The sequence below is a fragment of the Engraulis encrasicolus genome, chromosome 8 (assembly GCF_034702125.1).
Source record: "Engraulis encrasicolus isolate BLACKSEA-1 chromosome 8, IST_EnEncr_1.0, whole genome shotgun sequence".
Lineage (NCBI taxonomy): Eukaryota > Metazoa > Chordata > Actinopteri > Clupeiformes > Engraulidae > Engraulis > Engraulis encrasicolus.
In genome coordinates, this window is record NC_085864.1 from 32,772,439 (window position 1) to 32,779,938 (window position 7,500).

Here is a 7,500-nt window from a genome sequence, read left to right on the forward strand (position 1 = left end):
CACCCCCCCCCACACACACACACACGCACGCACGAACGCACGAACGCAAACACACACACCACACCTCTGCATTGTCCTCTTGCTCTGTATGCGTTGGTTGCTTGTGTTTCCTTCTTACATCACTAGTGTTGTAGTTCTGCAGCAGATGAGTCAGTCAGTGACACCCCAGTGTTATTAAGTGTAAACCTTAAACCGGACTACCTAAGTGTTGAATTAACACTTCGCTAAAATTCGCTCTGTACTGTACCACTATTAGGTGTGCTGCTGATGAGTCATTGACGCCCAGTATTACTGCACACTGACGGCACTCCTTAATCAAATTTCCATCAGCACACACTGAGCTAGCTAGAGCTAGCCTTCGGAAAGCACAGCAGACACCGCTTCCTCATTTCAATAACATAAGCCATCCAGGAAAGTGTCAGAAAGCCACGATGCTACAGCAAAGATGCCAGAGATAGCGTTTGCCAAGAGCCTTAACTGCTCAGAGCCACATTGGCAGGTAGCTTGCTAGCTACAGGGCCACTGACAGCTTTGGCTGGGCCCAGGACAAAGTCATCTGAAAGAGCCCCCCACACAATACATTCAATGTAATGAGTGCCCAGTTATGGGCCACCCATCTCCCTGGGCCCGGGACAGCTGACCCCTTTGTCCCCCCTGTCAGCTTCCCTGACTACATGGACTGGAGGAGGATGTGACGATGAGGGTGGGAGGAGAGGGTGGTTAAGACGATGATATCCTCCCCCCCCCATCTTGAGGCCTCTAAATATGCAGAGTCATGCGTCTCCCCCAGGGGATGTTGCTGCATGAACAGCAGGCAGGGTGGGATGGAGGCTCGGGCTCGCTCGCTTCTCTCTCTCGTGCCTTGGCATTCTCGCTTGAAAAAATAAAAACGACCCTCTCGTGTACTTGTTGTGGTTCGAAATGTTGGAAAACAATCTACCCGTGAAAAGCTGTCAATATCTGCACTTGGTATATCTACAAAAATAGTGCAGGCCTATGATACTCTCCACCCCCCCCCCCCTCGCTCTCTCTCTCCCTCTCTCCCTCTCCATTTGTTCTTTGCCTTTGGGAATAACATAGCAACATTCCTGCAGCATGAAAAGTACTCCTTGCTACTTCAGCTCCTTCTTCATGGATCAGTTGGTCTTTCAGTTGGAGTTTCTGATTTATTTATCAAAAGCAGACATGTGCAGCAGCAACAGCAGCAGCAGGGAGAGAGAGAGAGAGAGAGAGAGAGAGAGAGAGAGAGAGAGAGAGAGAGAGAGAGAGAGAGAGAGAGAGAGGTAATGGTAGTTGCCGTAGTAAGAAAAGAGAGTCAAATAAAAAATAAGAGGAAAATAGTGAGAGTTGATGGAGAAGAAAAGAGAAGATACACAAGGTGAGGTTATGAGGAGAGAAAAGGACTATTAGGCAGAGAGAGAGAGAGAGAGAGAGAGAGAGAGAGAGAGAGAGAGAGAGAGAGAGAGAGAGAGAGAGAGAAAAAAAGAGAAGCCAGCGGGCCACTGTTTGCCAGCACTATACACACACCACACTGCATCTCACCAGCATTCAGCAAGACGAGGCAAGTCAAGCGCAGCAAAGGCAGGCCCGACCCGAGATTTCAATTTCAGCGCTTTTTCTGCATCCCTTTCTTTTCCTCTGCCGGACCACCCCCACCCCCACCCCCTCAAGTGCATTGCCACCCACCACTGCCACCGTCTCCCTGCCTCGCTTCCCGCCTCCGCATGGCTTCCCCCGATGAACAGGCATTTCCACGCACCCCACACAAACCTGGTGGGAGCTAGCTAGTGGTAGTTGCCATGGGAGATGGTTGCTAAGCAGCAGGAGGAGGTTTGCTATGATGGCGGTGATGGTGATGGTGATGGTGGTCCAGCGCTAGCAATGCTGACTGGCGTAATCTTTCCTATCGTGCAGGTTAGCTTCCACTTGGAAAGTAGAGCAAGCTGACTCCTTTTTTTGGAATGCTGTTTAAAGTGTGTAATTTGGCTTGTAATTCGCTTTGGTGTGAAAGCATCTGCTAAATGTAACGTAATGTATAGAGTTGTTAGATGAGGTTCTGGTGGCCCATCGAGGCATTTAGGCTGTAGAGTGTACAGGGTCCATAATAGTGGATAGTGGGCCTAGGGAGAGCTCTTGGGAACAGAGGAGGAGAGCACAGAAATACTGTATGTAGGCGAGGGGAGGGAGAGAGAGAGAGAGAGAGAGAGAGAGAGAGACAGAGAACGAAAAGGCAGAAAAGGGAGAAAGACGGAGCAAGAAAACGAGAGAAAAAGGGGAGAGGAGGAAGAAATACAATAGATAAGAGAGAGATTGATCAACAATGGAAGAGAAAGAAAGAAATCGTAGATGAATAATAAGAAGGAAACCCGAGCAGAGATCGAAATGGCAGCTTAAAAGCCAAATGAGACGCAAGGGAGGCAAATGGACAGAGGGAGCCTTGAACGAGGAAAAGTAAATGTCGATGGGCTTATCTGTGATAGGAAGACAGATAAAATGATTGAAGAAGGTAGAGAGAGAGAGAGAAAGAGAGTGGGAGGGAGAGAAAGAGAAATTTAAGCGAAGCCAGGGAAGACAGATAAAGTGATAGAAGAAGGAAGAGAGAGAGAGACAGAGAGTGGGAGGGAGAGAAAGAATTTAAGCGAAGCGAGGGGGTGAGTCAGCCATGCTTCTTTCACTGATGCACGGAAGCCACTCACTGCTTACCCACTCTCTATACCTGTCTATCACTCATTTTCTCTTTCTCACTTTCTCTCTCCCTCTCTCTTTCTCTCCCTCACCCCCTCCCTCTCTCTTTCTGTACTGTATCTCTTTCCCTTTCCAGTGTACTCATTCATTCTCCGTCTCTCTCTCTCTCTCTCTCTCTCTCTCTGTCTGTCTGTCTGTCTGTCTGTCTGTCTGTCTGTCTGTCTGTCTGTCTGTCTGTCTGTCTGTCTCTCCCTCCCTCCCTCTCTCTCTCTCTCTCTCTCTCTCTCTCTCTCTCTCTCTCTCTCTCTCTCCCTCTCCCTCCCCAGTGTGTGGGCCTGTAGCTCCCCTCCATGGTAGTGGCAGCTGTGTGCAGGGCTAGGCAGGCTGGCTGGCTGGTCGGCGAGAGGATCGTTGCCCAGATCACATGACCTACTGCACACACAGGCCCCACAGGGTTTTGCACAGGCGCACACACACACATACAGTACCGTACAACACACGCTCACACGCATGAATACACACGCGCATACAAACATGCACGCACACACTCACACACTCACTCTCTCTCGCTCTATCTCTCTCTCTCACACACGCACGCACGCGCGCACACACACACACACACACACCCACACACACACACGCACACAAGCAGATCGTGTGTAACGCGGGCTTTTGCCTTTGTGGTAAATATTTATTTGCTGCTACAGCGCACCCGAATGCAAAGGCAGGAGGCGGCGGCCATTGGCAGGGTAGATTGCACACGCCACATAAGCCCCATAATCCCTCCTCGCTCGCTGCTGAATGACAACAGCACGTGTGTACAGTGGAAGACGCCGATTTACATCAGGGGAGTGAGTGACAGACTGACTGGTCTTCCACGGGGCAGCATTGTTGATAGTAATAACTGCCATTTGCATCGTGCAGTTTATGTAGTAATCGTGCATAACAAAATGCTGACAGGAACATAGAGTTGGCAATTATTATTATTAATTTTTAAAAGCTTTTTTTGTACTTTTGTGCTTTACTTATGATAGGACAGTGAGAGAGGGACAGGAAACGAGTGGAGGGAGAGACACGGGGAAGGACTGGCAAATTATGTTTTTACTCGATAGTTTAGTCAAACTATTTTAACTACTCAGGCATAACAATATGGTGCCTTAGCCCTTTGAGCCAAGGCCAAGACCAGAATTTTAGACATACTAAGTACTGTACACAGGAGTATAAACTGCTTCTACAAACTGCTTCTTCTCAATTTATTTTACTAAGTCAGGCAAGTCCACTAAGGCTCTGGCTTGCTACAAACAGGGACGCCGACAGGGGGTAATAACAGGCCCTGGACCCAGGGGAAGGGGGCCCAGAAGTTGGTTGTCAATAGCAAATAATATGTATTGAGGTTGGGGCCCCTTTTTGATGACACTTTTCAGGCCTGTGTTAAAGCTATCATCGGCCCTTGCTGCAAACAACACATTACTGCTTTACAATCAGCTGTGATTTGGTTGAGTGTTCAGACTGCCTAGCAGAGGCTTTAAAATGCACACAAAAAGTAGCCTACATACAGGATGCACGTAAACATTATGTCTGTGGAAACTAGCCAGCAGACTCACTCACTCACTCCCACAGAGTGAAATAAAGTGAATGCGTCTGGCCAGGGCCACTGACAGCTTTTGCCGGGCCCAGGCCAAATTCGTCTGAAAGGCCCACCCTGCCCAATACATGCATACAATAGCCTTGGTCTCATTGCAGGGCCAGCCCCGGGCTGGCCCGGACAAAAGGGGGCTGACGGTGATCTCATCAAAAGGGGGCTAGGTGCTAAAGATGGCCGCCGGGCCAGGTTGTGGGGCTAAGGGCCGATTTCCCTGGCCCGTCGAATTCGATGGGCCAGCAAGCACCGCCGAGGCTCGGAGGCGGGGTCAACCTCTGTGTAAAAATGTGGCTGCATGGGGGACTTATCGCTAAATTCTGGGCAAATTATGGTTAAGCATTAGTTTGGGGTGTTTGGCTTTCTTATGGCATAATTTCATAAGATGCAACCTTGGCACTTCTGTTTGTGTTTTTAAAGTTATTTAGCCAACATAACTTTTTTTGTTGTTATCAGGGCATCATGGGCACCACTACACTTAAACTTGGGATGTCATAGCTAAGTCATGTCGGCTTTTTTCTGCTTTTAGCCGCCAACTCTTGTGCCATTATCGTGATTTGGCATGCTTTCCACTGGACACCAATAAAAAGTGTCTCACAAATAGGCTACTCACACATGACATTTATGTCGGCTTATTTAGCTTTTGCGCTATTATCGCCGAAGGTCTGGTAGGCTATATCGCACGTTTCAGACTGATCGCCAAACACAGTTTGAAATTTACACAAGGGCTTTAATGTCAAATGGATGGAAATAACATGAATGAATAGACAGGTGGCACGCCGCAACGAGGGGGTGTGTCGCTATGTCCGGGGCTCATAATTTTCTATAGCAACTGATGAAGGTGCTATGTCTCAGGGATTTGGTCTCCTTTCACATGGTAACTTATTCAATTACCTGCACATTCATGTCTCGCTATGTCCGGGGCTCATGCTTCTGTGCGCGATTGGGGGGATTAACTGGGCATGTTCGCACGTCTCCTTCTGTTCACTCTCAGTTGTCGAGCTGCTCGTATTTTCATGCGTCTTTGTCTTCTTAACATGCGCTGCGTCCCATACAGCTTCTGAATCGACAACTTTGCCATGTAATAAAACTGTTCTTGAAAGGCAAGCCATTTTCTTTGCAGTTCTCGTCGTCTTTGTCCGTAGGCTACGAGCCCGGCGACCTGCTCCAGCAGAGTTTGCTCCATTGTATTCTCCTTCTTTGTCGTTGTTCTGTTGTTGTCCTTCCGTGATTTGGGGCGAAAGTGGGCTGTGCCCGACTGACGTTTCACAAACAAGGCGTGTACCTGAATGTGCCTGGGGTCGGCTATGAGTCCGATCAGGCAAAAAATGGCCCGGGCCGGCAGCTCCGAGCCGGCCACTCTCCTGAGCCCCGGGCGGCCCCGGGCCGCTGAAGCGCGGCTAATGAGACCAAGGCTAATGTAATGAGGACCCAATTCTGGGCCCCTTCTTTCCTTGGAACCGGGACAGTTGCCCCCTTTGTCCCCCCCTGTCAGCACCCCTGCGTCTGGCCCAGCAGGGCCCGAGTACAATACATCAGTTCTGGGCAGTATGATATGGAGTGCGAGCAGGGAAGTTGACAGAGGGTGGCAAAGGGGTGAGTTATCCCAGGCCCAGGGAGAAAGAGAAAGAGAGGGGCCTGGAGTTGGGACCTCATTAAATTGGATGTATTGGATGACGGGGGCCTTTCGGATTACTTTGTCCTGGGCCTGGCCAAAGCTGTCAGCGGAATGTATGGCTAAGGCTGAGTGCTTTTGTACTATGGTCCGGTGGAGATATGGGCCAGGGTGTGGCGGCATCTGGGCCGCAGTTGGGCCAGAGACGGGCCGGGTCCATTCCAGCGCTGTTCTAGATCTGGCGCAGTCGTATAGCCGAGGTCCCATGTGGCCCGTACCCTTGAGGCACACTGTTCACTTGATGTTGTCAGCTAGGGTGTGCATGTGTGACTCAGTGCTGTTCGCTGTGCACTGCTGCACATAGAAGTGCACACACACACACACACACACACACACACACACACACACACACACACACACACACACACACACACACACACACACACACACACACACACACACACAGAAGAACATGCACTCACACACATTTTGACATGGTCACACCCTGCCGTTTTTCCCCTCTCCTTTCACATTTCTTTCTCTGCCTCCTCCTCTTTCTCTCTCTCTCTCTCTCTCTCTCTCTCTCTCTCTCTCTCTCTCTCTCTCTCTCTCTCTCTCTCTCTCTCTCTCTCTCTGTGTTTCCCTCATTCTCTCTCTGTGTCTCTCTGACTTTCTTTCTTTCTTTCTTTATCTCTCTCTCTCTCTCTCTCTCTCTCTCTCTCTCTCTCTCTCTCTCTCTCTCTCTCTCTCTCTCTCTCTCTTTCGCCTCTGGGGAGAGAGGGAAACTATCGATCCGCGTTCTGGCCACTTTCAGTCAAAGCCCATAGCTGATGTGGCAGCACTCGTGCAGCTGGGTAATCACGGCCATTAAAAGTGCTTTGCCGCCGCGCTCGCTCAGGCTGAGAGTCGCAAGGTCTCTTTTCCTCTTCTCTCTTCTGTCTTCTTCCTCTCCTCTCTTCCTCTCTTCCTATCTTCTCTTCCATTCATCCTTCACAGCCTTCACAGTTGAGGTGAAGAGACACAAGGTCTCTCATCTTCCTCTCCTCTTCCTCTCCTCTTCTCTTCCTCTCTCCATTCGTCCCTCACAGTCTTTTTTTTTAGGTGCGCTCCTTTTCCTTGGCTCAGAATAGAAGCTTTTAGTGGTGAATCAGACGAAAAGCGTTTTTTTTTTCAGACCTGTCTCTAACCATGAGCGCAATAAAAAAGGAAAAGAGAGGGAGCTGAGGTGACATTGAGACGACATGGGCAAAGGTGGCCTGAGGGATTGTTGTCTGAGTGCATTAGCCGTCTGATTTCTCTCAGGTAACGACGAGCACGCAACTTCCTCTCATCTCCTCTCTCTCTCTCTCTCTCTCTCTCTCTCTCTCTCTCTGCTGACTGTACCTATCCATAGCACGCAACTTCCTCTCATCTCCTCTCTCTCTCTCTCTCTCTCTCTCTCTCTCTCTCTCTCTCTCTGTCTCTGTCTCTCTCTCTCTCTCTCTCTCTCTCTCTCTCTGCTGACTGTACCTATCCATAGCACGCAACTTCCTCTCATCTCCTCTATTCTCTCTATTCCCTC

The 7,500-nt window shown here is 49.7% G+C and overlaps 1 protein-coding gene across 3 annotated transcripts in view; it reads left to right on the plus strand.

Annotated features, from left to right (window-relative positions):
• Window positions 1–7,500, plus strand: part of numbl (NUMB like endocytic adaptor protein) — a 109,699-nt gene that overhangs the window by 38,515 nt on the left and 63,684 nt on the right. Inside the window, exon 1 of one of the 3 annotated variants that reach the window (XM_063205500.1) lies at window positions 7,166–7,241. The exons of the other annotated variants lie outside the window; for them this stretch is intronic. The gene's annotated coding sequence lies outside the window, so the exon portion shown is untranslated. Of the gene's footprint in view, window positions 1–7,165; window positions 7,242–7,500 lie in introns of those variants that run through there. 3 annotated transcript variants of the gene reach the window in all.